This window comes from Saccostrea cucullata, unplaced genomic scaffold (genome assembly GCF_032062105.1).
Source record: "Saccostrea cucullata isolate Sc308-1 unplaced genomic scaffold, CSIRO_AGI_Scuc_v1 ctg6048, whole genome shotgun sequence".
NCBI lineage: Eukaryota > Metazoa > Mollusca > Bivalvia > Ostreida > Ostreidae > Saccostrea > Saccostrea cuccullata.
In genome coordinates this window covers 5,855-28,578 of record NW_026929238.1, presented here as the reverse complement: position 1 = coordinate 28,578, position 22,724 = coordinate 5,855, and the positions used below count along the sequence as shown (strand labels likewise).

The window sequence follows — 22,724 nt, the reverse complement described above, 5'->3', positions numbered from 1 at the left end:
TGACATATACATACAATTTTCTTTTGTGTCGCATAGCCAACCGTCGTCTAAGTACATAATAATAGGAAAAGAACAAGCTCTCCAATGTGCTACTAAAGGTCTTAATGTTTTAGTGAAAATATATCCCGCAGAACTTAAACCAAAAGGTAATACTGTAAAGACAAAATACCTGACAATTCCGTTAATTTTCCAAGAAAAACCTAGATATTGATAATGATCCGGGTGAATATTAATATGATGGTACCCACTGGTCAAATCAAATTTTATCATATAATTCCCTTTTTTCGCAAAATTTAGACCTTCTTTTGTCCCTTCAAATTTCACCTTTCTTTTCTCAAGGAAAGAATTAACATGTCTTAGATCCAGTATCAACCTTTGCTTTTTGTTCGCAGATACCGAAACTGTTAATGGATTTACACAAAAAGGAGCTTGAAAGCATTCCAAAATCAGATCTTTCTTCAAGAGATCAAGAATAGATGTTTCTACAAAATCTGAATAATCTAAAGCAGATTTATTATTTTTAAGAAAAATTGTTTGAGGAGAACTTTTAAACTCTAATCTGTAACCGTATTTTACAACATTCAGAATATAATCAGAAGGTTTCAGTACATTTTCCCAATATTGTTGCGAATTTTTTAAACGATCTTTAACAGAAATTGTATTCTTGAAATCTGATTTAACATCAAGCAAACAAAATTCAGCACAATACTCAACTTTACTGTTTTCTGGGTTCTGTGGAATCTGAGGTTGCTGTGGCCTCGGGAACTCTGATTGGCCGTGCTCTTTGCTGTAAATCTGTGTAGGGGCAAAATGCCCGGGGAGTTGACAGTACAGGCAAATGACGTTGTTTCCTGGCACTTGGTAGTTGGGTCTGAAGTATGAAGGATTGGCCCTGTTGTTAAACTTTTGGTTGTACCCTGTGTACTGTTGAAATCATGCACTCCCGCGAAAAAGCTGTCTAGGCGTGAGGCCGTCGAAAATCCCGGGCTTGGTCGACTGAGACTCCTTACTGTAAGGGAAGTATCTTCTCTTCTTTGCGGCTGCTCTTGAAATAGCGGCACGAAGTTTAGATGCGTCCTCAGGATTATCAGCCAAATCAGAGTCAGTGTACTCTTTAACAGTGTCCCAGCCATGTTTATCGGCTATGCGCAAAATTTTATTTCTCTGGTGTAAAGCTTCTTTTTCTTTGTTAATGATTACAAATATTTCACCAATGTCGTTTATAGACAACTTTTTCTCAATCAAATCAAGAGCTCGGAGCCTTTCTTCATTGAATTTGAATTGTATTTTGTTACCTTCACTCAGTAAATCACAGGAATCAGCACTTTTATACTGAAACTTTTCTTGTATTTCTGATACAATGGCGACTCTTTGTTTCTCTAATGCGGTTTCAATACGCCGGTTGAAAAGTCTAACTGCGTCTGTGGCATCAAAATCTCTATCGTCAGAATTCCTTGGTTCTAAAGTTATCGGATTATGGACATTGTTCTGTGAATCATTTTTCTCCGAATCGCACATGTTCTTATCCTGGACTCTATAATGTATGTCCTTGAAATCTTGTAACGAACTTCGCAATGACCAAAAACACGCCTGGAACACTATTTATAGTAAGTGCCAAATCACTCGTGCATGCAAAAATTACTATGAATAGATCGGACATTTCCGTAAAACGAAAATCAAAACGTAAAGAAATTCATGTATTGGCGATCGAATTCGTCTCGGAGAAATGATCAAATGCAAGCCCGAGAGAAGTTCAAACACCTGTGGCGTAATAGGGGCAAGCGGTAAATCTAGTCTTCCCGACTCCCGATGGTCCATGATTTAATTTTGATTTTTGACGACTTCTCTTTTTCAAGGTGCTCAGAAACTAGTCAAACTTTTCAAGCACATTTTTGAGGTTTAAATGAATTCATTCTTACGTATATAAAAACTTTCACAAATATGTGTATTTATTACTGAACCAGAAGTATCACCTGCCAAAAAGCAATAAATCTAGAACTCTGTTATAAATTTGAAAACCAAAAATGGATACCGAATCGTGATTAAAAACAATAAAATTTGAAAATGAAGTAAATTAAAAAAAAAATAAAGGAAAACCTCATTTACATGCCAGATAATTTGTATGCACAAAAACACACACATATTTTCTTTCTTTTCCCTCGTACATGTACTAATAGAACTCTTTGGCACATCATGTTCACAGCCAGGCTCTACGACGTTGACATGGCAAGGCCGTAAGGCAAGGCCATCAGGCATTCCTAGTCCCAGACAGGGCGAGGGTAATGCCTGATGGCCAGTGATGGGGGTTTCCAGATGGAGGGGGGGGGGGTCCTGAAACCTTAGTATAAGAAAATAAATATTTTATCGTAGAACATGTAGAAAGTGTTTTAAGTTTTGAATTGTCGACCGCATGACACAGTGGTTAGAGCGTATGCTTTAGAGTCGCAGACCAAGGAGTTGATCCTTACATCGCGGGTTCAAATCCAACTGCGGGATGTAGAGAGAGTTCCTTCGGATGAGAAGTAAAAACCGAGGTCCTTAGTCACAGAAAGTGATGGCACAGAAGAAAGATCTCTCACTGTTCAATCATCTGCAGTGAGTCTGCAATTCCAGTAAAATTAAAAATTGCAGCCCTCCACCGTCAAGTAGTGGTGTCTCAATATGAATGAGAAATTCTTAGAAGGGATTCAACTTACTACATAAACATTTTGAATTATATATTTTACATACGTTCTAAATAAAAATGAGGCACCTAGTGAGATGAACGATTTGCAGAAATTGAAACAAAAGTTGAAAATTTTAATTAAGCACGTAGACACACATAATTCATAAGTTCAATGTAAAACTTTTTTCACTTTTCAGAAAACTCTAAAAAATTTAGTGAGGAATTTGCCTCACTTGCCTCAATGGTAGTTACGGCCTTGCATGGTTCTACTTTGGAGCCCCCCTTTGTATTTTTTAATTTGATTGTACTTTTGTAACTCAATTACTGTAAAAGCACAAAGAGCTTTTTTGTCAATAGCTTCGATTTAGCAGCAGTTTACTATACAGAATTATTTGTTTTATTTGACGGAGTGACAGAGTACCTCTTCATTTTCACTGTATCAGGTGATTAGGAAATTAATCTAACATTGCTTCAATAAAGCTTTTAATGATAAGTGATTATCGTCTCGATTGACATGTTAAAAAAATATGATTGAAATTCTTATGGCAACTGACTTTAAAAGTCATTTTCATGTTATGGATTTAATGAAAATTAATATGTTCATATTTTTTTAACACCGCCAATTATCCTCCCAAAAAATATCAATATAATGATCTATAATATACGAAACCTCACGTCACCGCTCATCGCTATGTATCGATAATTAATGAGCATAACTTTAAATTAAATTAAAATAATATGTAAAAGTTTTTGTGCATACAAATTATCTAGTATGTAAATGAGATTTTCCTTTGATTTTTAAAATAAATAAATAAATAAATAAATAAATAAATATATATATATATATATATATATATATATATATATATATATATATATATATATATATATATATATATATATATATATATATACTTCATTTTGTTGTTTTAATCGAGATTTTACGAAAACACCGGTGTCCGTTTTTGGTTTTAACATTTATAACAGAGTACTAGATTAACCGCTTTTTGGCTGGTGATTGTCATACCGCTGATTCAGTAGTAAATACGCATGTCTCTTAAAGTTTTCATGCATTAATGAATTTTAAACCTAGAAAATGTTATGAAAAATTTGAATAAATTCTGTACAACAATAAAAGGAAATCGCTAAAAATCCTAAATCCGGGACCGTCGGGAGTTGGGAAGACTAGATTTCCCGCCAGCCCTTAAATTTGCCACTGCTGTTTGATCTTCTCTCGGTTTTGCATTTGACCATTTTTCGTTCACGAATTCGATCGCCAATATAGTAGTAATTCCATAACTGCTCAATTGTTCATCGCTCAAGCTTAAAACATTTTCAACATCTCTTCTCTCTTCTACAAATCTATCGATGACCTGCGGACCCATCATTAGTTCTTCGAGGTCAGGATGCTCTTCAATGTGATCACCTTTTCACAGTTTTGCGCCATTTTTTCCCTAAAACTAAGAGTACTACTTAACGGTATCCCGATCCCGATGTTATACCTATTTAAAAATTATATCCATATAATGTTGAAGTATCATCATATAAAGACAAAGTAGTAGCATATAATGATAAAGTAGTATCATATAATGACAAAGTTGTAGCATATAATGACAAAGTAGTAGCATATAATGACAAAGTAGTAGTATATAATGACAAAATACCATCATATAATGTCAAAATACAATCATATAATGAAAAGTAGTACCATATAATGACAAAATACCATCATATAGTGTCAAAATACAATCATATAATGCAAAGTAGTAGCATATTATGACAAAATACCATCATTTAATGACAAAATACCATCATATAATGACAAAGTACCATCATATAATGACAAAATACCATCATATATTGACAAAATACCATCATATAATGACAAAATACCATCGTATAATGACAAAATACCATCATATAATGACAAAGTTCCATCGTATAATGACAAAATACCATCATATATTGACAAAATACCATCATATAATGTCAAAATACCAGCATATAATGAAAATTCTCCACATAAGGCAGCGTCGGCGTTCCATATTAAAAGTAGATTTTAATTTAAGCGGCTTTGGCGCGGGCAAAGATGAATTAAATGATGATTTCCGCTAAAGCAATCAGTTGTAGTATAGTTCACTATATTTTTCGCGACACCTTATTTTCGCAAGATGGTCATTTGGTATTTATGAGCGAGAGATAATTGTCACTAACTTTTCTTGTTCTTCTATATAATCATTAGTTATACAAATATTAACTTAAATTTTGTGAGCAGACAGGCTTGCGTTTGTTTTTATATTGAATTTATTGTTATAACCCCCAGCCCCCTGCGAACAAAATTTAAAGGGTTTTGTTGGCATCAGGTTATCCGTCTGTTTGTCTAGCTGTCTGTATGTATACATGTACGAGATTTTGTCCGGACCGTTCCTCGGAAAGTATTGGAAAGATTTGTCTAATCTCTTCTGACATGACCCCCTAGGGGATGTTAATAGATGTTAGTGTAGCGAATCTAACATCTTATTTTAATTAGATTGTTGGTAGAGGTGATAATAAATTTTGCATCTTTACGAGACCTGACATCGATACACGCACGTATTATAACTATAGACCCTGAGATGTACACCTACCCCAAAAAAGCCTGTGACTTTCGTGCGCTTTCCGTTTCGTGCAAACAGTGTAGCGTTTCGTGTAAACCGTGCAGCGTTTCGTGTAAGCTCCAAAGCGTTTTATGCAAACCGTGTAGCAAGCGTGCTAGAAGCGTGTGAGAGATGTGCGAATTTCGTAAGAACCGTGTGAGAAACGTGTGACTTTCGTGTATTAATCATGTAAGATTCATTTGGAAGTCATTTTATTTTCAATATGGCTATCGATGGGTCAGGATGTCAAATTGTATTAGTACTGTATTACTGAATTTGTTATACTTGTGATATTATAGAAGTAACCCCCCCCCCAAATAAAAAAAAATGGAACGACAAAATGAAATTACACAGTAATGTATAATAAATATTTGTTTGATTTCTTTTCCTTCTAAAAAAATGTGTTCAAATTAATCAACTATGTACAAGAATTTTAAGGGCATTGAATTCAATATACTATTAATGCGATCATGGCTTCTTATATATTTTTTTCTCAAATAAAGGTAGAAATACCTTTATTATTTTTTTTCTAACTTAAAGCAAAAATATATCAGGACTCCGCTCTTGTCTTTACATTTAAAGTACGTGAAAGATAGTTTTGAAACGATGTGTCATTTAATACCTTTTAATACATAAAATCTGTTGCTCATTATTATTAAATAAATGGATTATAATTTTAATTCACCTGCACTGACGTACACATATAGAAACTGGGGGGGGGGGTTAATTAAATTACGAATGCAATCTTTTATTTATTGTTGTAATTTTCAATCTGATGTTAGTTTAAATAAATGCTTAATTTTCCATTCTTTTTTAAACCCGTAAAAATATATTGGAATCTTCTTTCCGCCTTTCAACTGTGGTCAAGGTCATTTACAACAGCGATCACGGGCGCTGAGTGCATGGAAATGAAAACCTGTTTTGCTATATGTACATGTTGAGTTCACGGCTTAATGACACCTGAAAATTACGACTGGGTTTTATATTTTTGACATAAAATGGTTCTTTAAATATCTAATAGGTACAACTTATATGATTGCGCCCATGGGGAAAGGGCCCTTATGGCAATTTTTATACTTTTTGAGTTTTTCACGGATTTTGATAGAGTAAGGTTAGATGTTGTCAAATATGAAATTTTATGGTCCTACGTCTACTCTAAGTAGGTTTTTTTATTAATTTTTATGTAAGATACTTTGATAGGTTCATAATGACGTCATGTTTTTCAACAACGTCAAACGTTTTCAAAGTGAACGTAAAATGATTTTCTTCTGCAAATTCACTACGGTAATTAATAGTTGTATTATATTTAATATTTACCCGTGCACATTGTTTTTATCTCATTTGTCTCTTTTAATTATTAATAATTATTTAATAGTTATATACATTGTATATATTTTATGGAGATTCATCAATGGTGTAATGGTGTATAGAATTATGAGTTAGTGCTTGTTTTACATTTCACTTTTCTCTGACAGGAGGAGACCTGAGCAGCGGGCGACATTCATTCATTTCTTTAAGCAATTATTTTCTCAAACCGAATATATACTACATGCCATCTTCGCTAGCCAAGGGATTCTGATACACTACTCTCCTCATAAACCCTTGGCATACGGTGAAGTCAAAAGACGGGATTGCTTTCGTCACGTGATCTCGAATCTACCAGGTACGCAGAGATTGCGTCATCGACAGAAATAAAGACACGTGTTAAAAAAAATTAAATCAAAGTTTTTTCAAAAATAATTAAGAAGCAATAATTGAGTTACGTTTATTCATTATGTATAGAACAAATCTGAAGCTTCAATATAGATTCTTAATCACATATTTAGAAGATATTGGATAACGTCATGGCTATTCATAGAATTGAATGTTATCTTACGGATCGTTGTTTACCAGATTAAAGAGTGAAGATGTATCCCGAACGCAAATATCGTCATTTACAAAAAACAATTGCTGATTGGTTGACCTGAGTGTACTGAAATCCAATCAGAACTCTGGAAAAAAATCCCTATTTCTATGAACACCGTAGGCCAAAGGTTTATAAGGAGAGTAGCGTATCAGAAACCATTGGCTAGCGAAGATGACTACATGCAAGAGTCATTTGATAAGCCTGCAGAATTCATTAGAAAATTATTCTAGTTTAAACATTGCTCTCGATAGGTCAATATGTAATTTTTTTGCGTGAATTCAGCATAAAACGATATATCTCAAGTTACCATACATGTGAAAATTAATTTTCAAACAATTATATCTGGAACAACAATACGCTACCTAAATGCTACTGCGAACTGAAAAAATATTTGATCGTTCTTTTTTCTAAATTTTAGATAAAGACAGAAAAAAAACTGTAAAGTGTTATATCATGTTATTTCGATATACGAGGGGTGTTAGAAAAGTTCGCGGACAAGTTCTGTTGTGAGCGCGCTAGTTCCACGAAACCGGTCAAACTTTCCAGATAAAATCTTCACTTTTTTTCCAATAAATATACAAGAATTTGGTGCTCTCCGGTGATTATTGAAAAATGTACAGCTTTTTTATTTTGATAAAACTTGCTTCACGGAGCATGCTACATTTTGGTACTTTACATCACAAAGACTCTTTATCAAAATTAAAAATTGCACAATTGTAGTGCAAAGAGATTTTTGGTATTTTACCTGCCGCTAAAGTATTCATGAAACGTCACTGGGAGAAATTTTGAACTAAATTGGAGGGTATATGACTGTTTTATAGCCGTTTATTAATGATTAACGCGTAAAAACACAGCCAACTAGTGCTAATTGTAACGGGAACCGTTACAGATGTTCCCCAAACGCTCCCCAACTCCCTTTTAGTGCCATATTCCCTGTAATATACTATATAGGAAAGCATTCAGTCCAAAAGTATTAAAAATCACTCATTCAAGTGTATTTCTTATTTCATTCGTTCCAAATGCATGCACGTGCGTGCACGTGCATGATGACCATACCTTCTTGTAGGAGTCCCTTATATTTATCTAAGTTCTAAATTCCATCCTGTTTGGTTGAAAAACAAGGGAGTTAAAGCCATTTCAAGTTTCAGCCAATCAGATTGCAGCACACGTGCATGCGCGTGATTTCATGATTTTTTTCTATATCGCATTGTAGAATATCCTAATGAATGACTATGTTTTAAATTTCAAAGCATTTCGTCAAAAAACAAAGGAGATATAGTCACTTAAAGTTTCAGCCAATCAGATAGCAGCACACGTGCATGCACGTGATTTCATGAAATTCTTTCTATATTATATTGTAGGATATCCTAATTCATGGCTATGTTTTAAATTTCAAAGCATTTCGTCAAAAAACAGAGAAGATACTGAGATTTTTGTTTCAGCCAATCAGAGCGAAGCGCACGTGCATGCGCGTGAGTTCGTGCTTATTTGACAGTGTCACATTATCTACACTATTAATATATCTTTATATAATGAGTTTCAAATCATTTCATTAAAAAATTTAAAAGTTATAGCTATATTAAGTATATCAGTCATTTCACGTGTTGCACGCGCACGCACGTGCAGGCGTATGCGCGCAAAATGACCTTCGTTCCGCACACCTACACTACACACCCATTAACCCTAAAAAGGTTTTAGGTCAGTTGGGTGAACAGTTTCTGAGAACACTCGCGGACAAAAAAGTACCGGAGAACAAATAAGAAAAAAAATAATAATAATAATAATAATAAGAAACAGAGTAAAAACAATATGTTCCCAAACTCCGTTTGGGGAACATAAAAATCGGAACGTCATTGAGCGTCATGGAGCACTGCACTACGTATAAATTATGTATGCAGACCAAAAAATGTCTAAAAAGAGATTAAAATGTTCAAGATGCTGCCGGGAATTTGCTACACCTACAAAGGACAAGTTTTCAAGTGGTTGAAGCTTCAAAAGAATGGAAGGATTAACATTTTGAATGATTAACTCCATCGATACTTCAATACCCCCACATTGCATGGACGTTGTGTTGCGCCTATATGGTTTTGTATAGTTTCCATACCTGTTCAATTAACTGCAATGACGTTTTTAAGATCTAAATAATATCCAGATCAGTAAAAAAGACATTATAGAAGAAAAGTATCATGTCTTGATATAAATATTCAATTTAAAAGTAGAAAAAAGATCAGAAAAATCTGGAGAAATGAAAGATTTATAGAACGGCGACAAAGCTTAACGGGTTGAATCTAGTTGTCACGTCGCCTTACGTTAAGTGATTGCTCCGTGATTCCCATGATCTCATAGTAAAAATCTAAAGTAAAGTTTCAAGATTTTATTATATGGACCTGATTTTTTACATACCAATAAACAAAATGTAGGAATTTATTCAGACATAGGTCATACTTCACAGTGCACAACAAATTTTCCGTAATTCAATGTGTCCGCGAACTTTTCTAACGACCCTCGTACAATCGACACTGAATACAAAGGAAATTCGGTTGATTCACTGCATCTTAAGGTTATCTGTCTGCATAGGGTCAAAAATGACACTGCTGTTTGAATAATATAAAGGATACACGAGATATTTTTCAGTCTAGCAGTAAAAATATTTTAATATTTACCAATCAAAAAGGTGGAAATTTTATAAGCAAATGAATGAATTTTAATACGCACACATTTACACAATAGATAGACCCAGGATAAATATTGGTAGGATTATGTGTGTGTTGGTGAGAGGGGGGGGGGGGTAAAAATCTAAATGGCAGAAACGTACAATTCTTGTGAACACGAGTTTAAAAAAATACATGTCTTTTTTACTTCCAAAGTTTTAGGTACACAGTGGGAGTCTCTCCTACACCCAGTACCATTAACCATACAATTGTAAATTCACTTTTTATTTAGGTTTGAAATAATACTGCATATTACCGGGTATTCTTCATTTTATATTTGTATCTTTAATTCTGAGCATTGCCATATTTAAAATCAAACAGCGATCATGAGCACTGCGAACCTGGAACCGAATTGCTATGAATTCAGTCTAGCTTATCATGCATAAAATGACATCCTAGATTAACAAAATCTTGGGGTTTATTTTGTTATTGGATGGTCTTAGAAGCATATCAATAGAATTAAATTAAAGGAACCATTTACATAATTTTTTAACTATATTCCACACTGGTAAGAGCAATGAAAATATAAGTCCAGTGATGAAATGAGTTTTTAGCATGATAAGTGATCTGTTCAGAAACATTCAATGCTGATCGAGCTGTTGTGAAAGACAAAGTTCTTCATGGCTTCATGGAATAATTTGCAGATAATGCTTAAAACATTTGAACTCTTTATAAAAAACAACAACACGTAATTACCTAAAAGTTACCTGTATAATAAAATTGGAGATCTTGAACATGTAGTTTGAATAAAATAAAAGATTTTTTCTTTCATGTTACAGTATTTACTTTGTTTGTTTTGAAAACTCATCTTTTTCAACAGAGTTCCACATTTCTCAATATAAGATAAATAGATTCAATACAAATATTTTTTATCTACCCCCCCCTCTCTCTCTCTCTCTCTCTCTCTCTCTCATCAGATTTACTTGACCAGCTCTATCTAAGTTAGAACATTTAGAACATTTTTTTTTCATTTGGATGTTTTTGCTTGTTTTAATTCTCTAAATTGAAGTGTCTTTGTGCAACAAGAAAATAATTAAAACAAAACAACATTTTAAAAGTTTAATTTATTTAACCATGATTCATGATACGGTAGATACTATACATGTATATTTAAAAAAAAATGAAATCCGTTATTAAATTATTTCATGCAAAAAAAGCTATGGATGAGAGATTTTAAAAAATATATTTAAAGTACGTTTGTTCAATGATACAGTGTACTTGTTCCCAAAGTACAACAATATTTTTTATTTAAAAAATCATAATTATGCTGACAATTAAAGTTGTTTATATCTCTTTTATAATCCGGGAGCAAATTCATGCGAATGAAAGTCCCTCTCTGGTACCCCTGTTACATCGATTGTTGACATCAGAGTTATCTCTCTTATTTTTTATTTATAGAAAATACAATCTTACACATTTTTGTTAAATTTGTAAAAACGTAGAAGATGTATGTTTAGTTTCAACATTAGTACAAACAATTTAACAAAAGATTAAGCAGTATGCACCGATGGATCAATGTTCTGTCGCTGTCAGGATCAATGTTTACATGTGATCGACGCGATCGCGAGAGTGGTGGAGCGGATCTCAAAAAAGGAAGACAATTTTCCTTTGCAATATTTTAATACAATATACTCCTGTCTAACATGTATCCTAAATCTAGTATAAATAGGTAAATAAATTTTATCTATCTAGAGTATACAGGTTGATTATCCTATAAGAAAAGCACATTGTCGACAGCTTCTCATCTTCGGCGAAGATGACAGCCTAATTCTACACGTGTAGGAAAACTATTGGTTTTAGAGACGTATTATAGATATGTTTGTTAAGAAACCAGTTCTAAATGTTTTTATTTATATCTATTAAAATCAGTGGATTGAGAGATTCGGATATTGATTAAATTAATTTATCAATGAAAATAAATTCCACATGTTGGAAACATGCTCAATAAAAACTCTGGATGCGTCAAACGTCAAAACACGTGGTTAAAAAAAATTCTGCGTCGAAGTTCACCGTCAGTCTGCAACGTCACATCTTTACTACGTTATTTCTCTGTTTTAGCAAAAATGCCATAAGGCCCTTTTGTCATGGGTGCAATCATATATCAGCGGATTTTATTTTCCATGTCCCGTACGAAAGTTCGAGGCGGAATAGGCAGGGCTTGGGCACGGCTAAGACACGGAATCCGCACGGGTTTTGTAAAAGCCGCACGAGTTCTGCATGTCCAAGACACGGACACGGCTTCCGTGTCCGAAAGTGAGGAAACCTCACTCACAGAAACCCGTGTGGAGGCACGGAATCCGTGTACCAGGGAGACGGTTTTTAACTTAAGCGGGTTTTGTTTCAAACTATTTATTTATACCTCACGGCTTTTTACTGAGCATGCTCAATCATAACTTCCTTTATTTGAATATTAAGTTGGAGGGATTCATGCATATGGTCATGAGCTAATTCAATGTGTCTTTTTGCTCTATTTAAAGGATTTTTAACTAATAGATGTCAGTTGGGATTGTATTTATGTCAGTCTGGGATAATTTCTTCATTTTTGAACTTAATGCAGTAAGTGTAATCTAGAATAAATAAGTAATTTTTCAATTTTCATGATCTTCCTGTATTGCGATGTTGACAATAAACATGATGAAAGAATTTAGGTTTATTTGAATGACTTTAGTTGGACTTTCACTAATCATTTATAGTATGTATTTTATGTGACATCACTGTGCTAGTGAAAGTTTTATTTAAACTAAATTTTTTTCTCAGATTGTGCAAACTTAGCTACTTCCAATAGATTAAATTGCAATTGAATATTGTACATTATCATTAAAATCTTAATTAAAAACTAGCATGGATTGTAACTGATAAAGTTAATCTTTAACAGAAAGTAAACACATATAATTCATATAAGATTTTTAACTTTGGAAATTCTAAAACTAAGCATAAATGTAAAGCAACGTGAAGTTAGTTTGGTTTCAGTCACCATTTTGGCATCCACATCAGGAGATTCTCTAAAAGCCATGACCTAGATCTAAACAAATGCACAGATCCCGTGACTCCTTATATGGTATACGGCACGGCTTTTTTGACACGGGTTTCCAAAAAACCGAGTCTCCATAGATGGAAAAGGACACGGGTTTCAGACACGGGTTTACAGAATCCGTGAGTCCATATATGGAAGCTGACACGGGTTTTGTAAAACTGTGTGATCTCATTTAAATATTTCGGCCAATATCCCGTGCCGTGTCCGTGCCTCGACCACTTTTAGGCACGGCTTTCCATAGATACTTTACATAGGAGCACGGAATGCTAAAGCACGGGTTTCTGGAGACGGAATCCGTGCCTGAGCCGTGTCCAAGCCGCCCGGACTGTTTCGTACGGGGAATGTCATGTAAGAAAAGTTTAGGAGTAAATCATGAATAATTGTATAATGTTTGTTTTATAAATCACGTACTTTTTATTTCAACTAAGATATTTCAGTTTTCTTGTAAAATACCTGAATGCCGGTGTAAAGACGAATAATAACCTCCGTCGAAAAATGACAGGGGGTCATTTTTCAATGACAAAAAATGACCCCCTACCCGTAGAAAAGAATCATTTTTTGTAGAAAAAGTGTCCTTGGGTCATTATTTTATATGTTAGTCTTTTAAAAAATTGACCCCCATTGAAAAATGACCCCCTTTAAAGTGAAAAGAGATTCTTTCATTGTCAAAATTTATTTTTAATATTCCTCCTTATAGTGTTTGCTTAAAGAATGATATTCCACTTGTTTTTAGAAATCAAACCATACAACAATCAGGTTCCAATACTCTTTAATAGAAAAATTATTTTTTTCCTTCATTTCAACTTTTAGCTTGTATAAGTTTGGCAAATTCATTTGACAATGAAAGAGGAGGAAATTTTTACTACCCCCACCCACCCCCCAAAAAAATTACGTTTAATCAAAACAAACAAAAAATAAGTGAAAAGCAAAAACATAAATAGAACTCTATACCTTTCAATAATACTGAAAGAGGCTCTAGATAAAATATTGAATTGAAGTTAAGCCTTCACACAAGTTCAATCATATCATAATTTACTTCGCCATGATTAAAGCATGCTTTAAATGTTGTTGGGGGTATACTTGAAAGTATTGTGGCAGAGTAACATATGAAAATTAGTAGAATAGTAGATTTTTTAAAGCTTGTTTTTAGTCCCACCTTATAGAAAAAATGGTCGGATATTTTTTGGTTACCTTTACCATAACTTTTCATTTATTGTAGCTATGTCTTTCATATTCAATATATGTACATTCCTTGTGACAAGACTTTACTTTGGGTACGATAAAATTTGACCTTTGACCTTTACCTTGGAGTTTGTCCCATTTTGCACAAAAATGTAGAACTTACTTTGGCTATAACTTTTAAACTGTAGATACTAGTACTCTTATACTTCACAAATGTAATCCTTGTTAAATTAAACCTTTCATAAAAAACCATCAACTTTGACCCTTTGACCTTTGAGTTTGACCTACCTTTCAAACAATTATCCTTAGCCATTAATTTTGAACAAGTGGTGCTAGGGCCCTCCTATTTTGCAATTGTATTTCTTGTGAGAAGAGCCTACTGTTGTACACTCGGTACAATAGTAATGACTCCTCTATATCATACGAGGTTAGATTCACATGGATTTACCTATGTATCGAAATGTCGTCTGGTGATCAAGAAAGGCTTCGCAATAAGAGTGATTTCCTGTGACGTCACTGCCGGGTGAAGGCCGATCGACACTACACTCCTCCCCGTTTTGAAGATAGCCCCCCTATATCCCTGGGAAATAGGAACTCAGCAAAATGCAGGTCCCTATGCCATCTTAAATTCACTCTTATGGGCCATTACATTACTGAATAAAAATTGCCTACGAATTTGAACAGAATCACTTAGCCTATACAATTTAGCAATCCCCAATCAGAACTCCCTAACACTGAAAATCCCTAAAACTAAAGTTCCCTACCTGGGATATATAACTTAAAGAATGCACCCAGAAAGACACCTCACTGATAAAGTTGCGCCCAGTTCCTGGTCGCTTCTTCTATCAGCTCCCCAGTTGACCTTCCCTGCAACCCTGCAATCACATTGGCCACCTCTCCAATATATTGGGGGTGACCAAAGTGTCCACCCTGGGGGAAAGTATGGGGCATCAGATTCTAGAAGAATTCCCTCGATTCCCTAAGAACCCTTACCTGGTCTGGGTGGAAGGTGGCCGCAAGTTTGGTAAAACCAAAGTACAGCCTGGAGTACTGGCTACTCCAGGCTCTGTATTCTGACAACCCCCCGAGAAACAATGTAGGTGGATCCTTTGCAAGTGGGATACCCCAGCTTGCCGAAGGATCTTCCTACACTGGCCCCCACTTCCATCCCTAAGGTGTCCTCCTTGGCACCTCGCAAATGGAGGACCAAGCGTACATCCTCATGCGCATATTGCAGAGCCTATCTAAAAGTGGACATCTGCAGTGATCTTTCTCTAAGAGAGGCCCGTTCAAAATCTAGGCCCACCTCCCCCAGAGCCCCCACCCTTGGGTTTTTGAGCAACTTCCCCAACTGGTAGTGATAGCAGTCATTATACTGACTAGCCTGGTTGAGGTGTACTCCCACTGCCACCTTCCACGGTATATGGCCTAACTGCTCTGCTAGCTGTTGGCCACTCGGCCAATACTTAGGGTCACAGTACACAACTGTCCCCCCCCACTACTCTAACTGGGACTGTTGGAGCCGGCTCTAATGCCCTACTTAGGATTGAGGAGGCTGTTAGCTGGGAATTCCCCCAGTCTTTTACGCAATCTGTCATAGTGCTAGTGGCTGTCCACAGTTATGTACGGGTCAGGATCCGGAACCCTAGGCCGTAACCAGGGATCATTCCTAAGAATATCCCTCCCAATGCCACCTTCTGCCCTTGGAGGTGCTACCACCACTGAGGGGGACACCTCTGCTCCTAACCCCCGAGTAGGTCCCCCGGGCCATGTAGCCATAATCTGGTCCCTCTGAACTGGGCTCAGGAGACTCATAACTACAACCTGGGCCTCCCAATGGGATAATACCGCCGGGCTATTTATGGGCTGGGAACAAAACCCCTCAGGAACCTCCCACCCTGCCTCTTCACAGATTTGTCTGAGGGACTTGCTGAGAGGCTCCAAAAAGATGCTGACACCATTGGCACCAGGGCCTCTGGTGTCCTTACCCCCGTAGCTACTGATATAGCCCTCAACAAAGTAGCTCTCTGCCTCGCTAATGTAGGAGAGGTGATTTCCAAGTAGCGGAACAGCTCTGGGACATGAGCGTTCCGCTGATGGACACCGACCTCCGACGTTAACACCCCACATCCCGGGAAAGGACACTGAGTTTGGTTAGTGGGTTTAAGAAGTTCCCTAGGTACAAGATGACACTCAGCTTGATCCATAGATTGAAAAAAAAAACCTTGATACTGGAGGACCACAGGTTTGGCTCCTGGATGGAATAGTCCCCCCAGATACCGGGTAAGGGCTTGGCCTACTAAAAGGCCTACTATGACTTTCCCCTTTACCAAGCCCCTTGGACGCCTTCATCCGTTCCGCCTCTTCCCTCGTTTTTTCCTTTTCTTGAGGCTTGGCCTAAACTTTTTCTTTTTTCCCTCCCATACGGGATCTTGGAGTGAGGCTGAGGAAGGGAACTCAACGTGTGGTTCCTCTTCCCCCTGGGCACCCTCCTCCCAGGAACAACACTCTTCTGTGTCGAATATGAATTCGTCTAAAAGCTCCATTTTGGAGTCTTCCCACCTTGGGAACCCTGCTCTGAGGTGGGCGACTCCTGCGTTCCCCACGAGAACCTCATCATATTAAATGGGACCCCTCTTCTGCCAAGCTCCGTAGCTCATCTAAACCTCCCCCATACTCTAGACAGGCATTTTGATCCCCCCGTGCCCACACAAAATTCTCTGTTCCTCGCTGGACTCCCTTTTTTCTGTTGTCTTACTTCTTCCCTTCTAAAAGAGAATGAAGAATAAGATTATGACTTAGACTTTACCCTATCAAACCGTCGAGGCAATGTCTCTGACTCTCCCCTGGACTCCCTCCCATGGGAGCAAAGTGGACAGGTGCACTTGTCTATACTCTCAGCCATTTCGGGTGAAACCCCTACACCAGTCAAATCAGATATCACATTGAATCATGAAATCCCCCTATAGGGTTGTTTACATATGCAAAAAGACTCTGCCCCTCCCTTAGTCTTTGTCCTGTCATCTGTCGAAGCACCCAGATCTGAAATTTCCACCTCCCTGGACCTAGTTTTTAACCTAATGATTCTTCAGTGTGAAGAAGTTGTCATGGATTTGTTTGGAAGATCTCTTTGAAAAACATGGGTAGGGTTACCCCCTCCTGATCCCCGGGACACAATATAACCCCATTCTTTGATATGAACAACTGTTACCCCCATCCAAAGCTTTTTGGACATTTAAATAAATCAAAACCTCCTTGGATTTTTAAGTTCTTCAATGTCCCCTGAGATAAAATGGATGTGGTTTCTCCCCATTCTACTCAACCCCTTCTGTAGTATACTGTCCAGAACCCCTAGATTTGTTCCGTTGACTGCCGATATGCAATCCGAAGCCCTAAGTATTGGTTCCAGATCCTGATCTTCAACTTGCATAGAATGACCCTGATTTGCCCATATCTTGTATTTTTGAGACCCATCGTCTAATTCCATACTAAGTCTTTGCTTAATGTCAGTCTGAACAACCCGTTTCACATCATCTAATGTGAAATCCTTCAGATTACCTTGCCCCGCAAAATATCATCCACGTACAGGAACCCCCCGGGCAAGAGACTGTACCCCAACTTTTGAGCCCCATGGCGCAAGATAACAATAGAGCTTTCGACAAATAAATGCCCAACTTCTGTCCCCTTTGTTTAACTTTCTCGGCCAACTGTAATGCCCAGGTAGGGATGTCACAGTCCTGGCAAAGTTTTAATCTGTCATGATTGGCTGTAAAGGTCATTTTCTTTTCTTGTACCCTGTACAGGTATGGAGTTATCTTGTCTATTACAACCCCAGACCCCCTCCACACAGGACTTAGTTTGCGACTTTTCCCCTTGATTGTAGCAGTATCAAGTCGGTACATCAAGTCACCTACATTGTATTGACACTCCCTAACCCGCAAGTCATAATACTTTTTCATAGTCTGGTGTGAAGTCTTCAGGTTCTCGCGTGCTGATTAATGAGCCTCCCCAAAGGCATCTGCAAGGTCTCTCACATACTGATTAACTTCCTGAGTGAACACTTCAGTCGATGATTCTTTAAAAATCAAGTCAACTGGTTGGTTGACCTCCCTCCCAAGCATTAATTTATTTGGGGAATACCCCGTAATTCTGTTTACCCCACCTCTGATGATTTTTCTGTGAAATCCTGGCTTACGATTGGTTGAAGTCTGTCACGTGAAGGCGGTGGATTTCTTATACCCGGTCAGTTGTAAATCCATACCCGGTCAGTGAAATCTATACCCGGTCGATGTATTACGTCACAAACACAAACGTGACGTCATAATAGGCACAGTATAAGCTCGTTGAAGCATTTAGCAGAGAAAACCATGTATAAACTACAGATAAAACGTTTTATGTTTCATCGGTGGGGTAAATTCGTTACATAGTCTTTTAGTGACAGGGTATGGGATGATACCTGGTTGGTAAATTTACGTGACAGGTATGAAATTTACTAACCAGGTATCATCCCATACCCTGTCACTAAAAGACTATGTAACTAATATTACACATGCCCGAATAGCTCCCCCGAGTTGTGGTAAGTAAATATCCCAGGATTTCTGATTTCACGAAACACCTAACAGCTGCAATTAAAGTACGATTAAATCGCTCTATTTGACCATTGGATGAGGGTCTATAGGGAGTTGTTCTAGCTTTATGAATATGCAGGAGGCTAGAGAGTTCCCTAAACAAAGCACTTTCAAAGTTTCGCCCTTGATCTGAGTACACCTGGAATAGGTACCCAAACCGAAAGAAAAACTCATTGACTGCTGCTTGTGCTGTATCTTCGGCTCTTTGTGAGGGCAAGGGAATGCATTCCACCCACTTGGTGAACTGGTCAACCATCATTAATATATGTTCATTTCCCCTATCTGTTCTGGGGAGTAGTCCCACAAAATCTAAGTGAACCCTTTCCATTGGGGCCCCTGCTTGGTAATGGCTCAAAGGATGCCTAGCATGTCTGTTGGGTTTCTTCTGCTGATTATATTGACTGCATCCTAATATGTATTTTTCAACGTCAGCCCCTAAGCCCTTCCAGTAATATTTCTCTTATAGTAAACCCTTTGTGCGTTGGACCCCCTGATGCCCAGCAGCTGGAACGTCATGAGATAGCTCTAAAATTTCCCTACGGCAGGATTCAGGCACCACCAACCTTCTTGGGTACTTGTCATTTTTCTCCCTAACCAAAGTGCCCTTTGAGTCTAATGAAAAGGTCTCCCTATTAACCCAATAGAATTTTGCTTCTGGGTTGCCTAAAAACAATGTCCAATCACTAGGTTCTTCTCTCGTTTTTAACCACTGCATCAAAAAACAAGATTTTTGTCTTGCTCCTGCTTTTCTCTTAACTGTTCCCGAGTGTAGCCCCCTAAGCTATTACCTGTATTGCTTGGTTCACTTACAACCATAACTGTCTTCTTCTCTCCATTATCCCTAATTAGGGTTGCCCTATCACTAGTTCTAACAATTGCTAAGTGTGAGACGCGCATGCAATTTTCAAGATCACTTGTACTTACACTCGCCACTTCAGGTTTTTTAGCTAAGGGTACAACGTCATCTACATCCCTAACAAAGTCCCCCCATTTCTCATAGGCTCTATCGCAATAGGCACATCCCCCATACGGTAGGTTCTTAAGGTTCATCCCTAACTTAAAATCAGGACACATGGGATCCCCCGTTAGGCGCGATAGAGCATCAGCGTTTGCATGTTTAATCCCCGCTCTTTATCGTACCTCCATTTCAAACTGACTGAGCTCCTCTATCCACCTAGCAAGTTGACCTTGTGGATCTTTGAACCTTAATAACCAAGTCAGACTATTATGGTCAGTGCGTATAACAAACTTTCTACCAAGTAAATAGTGCCTGAATTGTCGTGTAAACCGAATGATCGCCAATAGTTCTCGCCTGGTGGTACAGTATCGCCTCTGTTCAGGGGATGAAGTGTAACTTGCATAACAAATGACCCTTTCTTGCTCATCTTGTACTTGAATTAACTCGGCGCCTATGGCATGAGCAGATGCGTCAGTGTCAAGAATGAAGAGATTATGGGCATTGGGTATGGCTAACACAGGGGCAGTTGTTAGGGCTGTAATTAAGTCATTGAATGCCCCTTACTGCTCTTCTTCCCATCTAAAAACACTTTTCCCCGTAACCTCTTGTAGTGGACCCGCTCGGTGGGCAAATTCTTTGATAAAAGAACGAAGGTAATTAACAAAACCTAAGATCCGCTCCACATCTTTTGAGCAGGTTGGGACCGGTCACTTGAGCACATCTCTAAGGTACCCAGGATTGATCCTCATACCCTCTGGCCCTATAACCCTACCCAGAAATTCTACCTCCTGTTTGAATAACTCACACTTTTTGGGCTTTGACTTGAGACCGTACTCTCTGAATCTCATAAAAACGGCCTTAAGATTTTCAAGATGATCCCCAATTGTTTTCCCCAGCACAAAAATGTCATCCAGGAAAGTTAATACCACTTTCCAGGTCAATCCCCTGAGAACTAGATTAATGACGCTTGCATAAGTCGCAGGGGAGTTACATAGCCCAAATGCCATGCGTGCAAACTCGAACAACCCGTATTTAGTAATGAAAGCAGTTTTACTCCTAATCTAATTTAGAGTACCAGATATTCCCAGCTAGTGTATCTAGACATTCCTCAACTAAGGGCTAAGGGCAAAGGGAATACATCTTTGACTGATCTGCTATTGAGCATACGGTAATCGATGCACCACCTGACCCCACCATCCCGCTTACGTACCAGAACTGGGGCTGAGGCCCATTCCGAAACTGATGGTTTAATGACACCTGCTTCTTACATTTTTTGTAAATGTGCCTCTTCCTCTTTCTCAAAACCTACAGGGGTGCGACGCATTCACCGTTTTATTGGTTTGCTATCCCCCGTGTCGAATTCATCCCTAGCAAAAATATCCTGAAATTCTATCAGTAGCCTTTTTAGCCTATTTACCTCCTCCCCCTGTTATGATTTGCTAGAGCGATCAAAAAGATCCCTGAGGTGTGGTGGTATGTCCCCTAAAATATCCCCATATTGAGCATTGGGTGTGCCCTCTACTTCAGTTGTTACTCACCTGTACACCCCCACTGCTTGGGTCAATACTTGCCCTGGTTTTATTACAATTTCCTTGTCAGACACATTTATGAGGCATACGAGAAGACTTGCGTTAGGCTTGTGCAATGTGCACAATATGAGCAATTCTTTCCAAATGCCAGGTACAACAATAAATTGCTCATCAACCCTTTAATCCAGATGGTCCTGTGCCCTAACAACAGAATTAGGGGGGGGGGCACCGTTCCATTAGTAACAGAGACATTGGTTACTTGCGGGCCCCCACTTGTATTCCCCATTGTCATGTGCATCTGTTCATCTTTTACTTTCAAATATCCCTGGGACATGCTAATATCTATGCAATTCCCCTTAAGGAAGTCAAACCCCAGTAACATGTCATCTTAATGCTAACTGGCCCTATGATAAAACCATTCATTTGCATATCTTTGCCTGCAGTATTCATTACAGTTTCACTAATAATGGGTGGTTGTTTTTCTAACCCCTGGTACAATTCTTCTGAGATAAGAGTAACCTCCGCTGCTGTATCTACTATTGCCAATACTTCCTTCCCCTGTACCTCAATAGGTACTCTATACATATTCCCACCATTCAGTCTACCTATTGTAACAAAACTGGAATCCCCAGTACAGGAAGTACTTTCCCGTTCGGTGTCTACCCTAGGATCTGTTTTCCCCTTTGCCACATCCTGATTTTCTGTCAAGTTTGATTCGCTCTTCCCAGACCCTTCATCAATTGCCTTACCATCAAATTCAGATTCATCTCCTACTGTTAAACTATCCTCTGAATCAAGGTCATTATCTTGAAACCCTGAATTGTCGAAGCTCTGATAGGGTGTCCCCATTTCATCTTGACCTTCTTCAGTTCTATTTCCCTCAACTCCATTTGCCATTCCTACCATGGAGATATCTGGTGTATTTGAATGGGTCCCCCCCTGGGCAAGGCTTGGGTGACTTGAATCCCCTTGTCCAGATCCCTTTTGATTTACTTGTGGAGCTGTGACCACTCCTAGGTCCTCTTCGGGTTCTGTACTCTCAAGTTCAAGGGCCCAGTCTGTTAATGGTTCCCATGGTTCCTCTGACCAAGAACAAGTGAGGCCCTTATTATCTACTGGGGACAACTCTTGGCCTCCAAAGCCGCCCCATTCAAGTTTAACGGATTCCCAGTCCCCTTACTTCCCCCTGTTTGAGGTTGTTCTGCAAATATTACCTTTCTGTCGACAATGAATTTGTTTGTTTTGGGCATTCCTTTTTAAAATGACCTACCTCACCACACCCAAAGCAAGGACAACTGGCCCTGATAATGTCCTAATACTGTCTCTCCCCCTGCTAGCTTACCCATATTTGCCATTAGCCTACTCATTTGGGAGGTTATTTGTTAAATTTTAGTGACACATTTGTCAAATTTAGAATCCAATTTCCTATCAAGAGCCCCTATTTTATCCTCAAAACTACATAGTTTTGATTGTAA

General features: G+C 37.9%; 1 pseudogene; it reads right to left on the bottom strand.

Moving 5' to 3' along the window:
• Positions 1–715: 715 nt before the first annotated feature.
• On the bottom strand, positions 716–1,518 carry LOC134280187 (uncharacterized; annotated as a pseudogene).
• Positions 1,519–22,724: the final 21,206 nt, after the last annotated feature.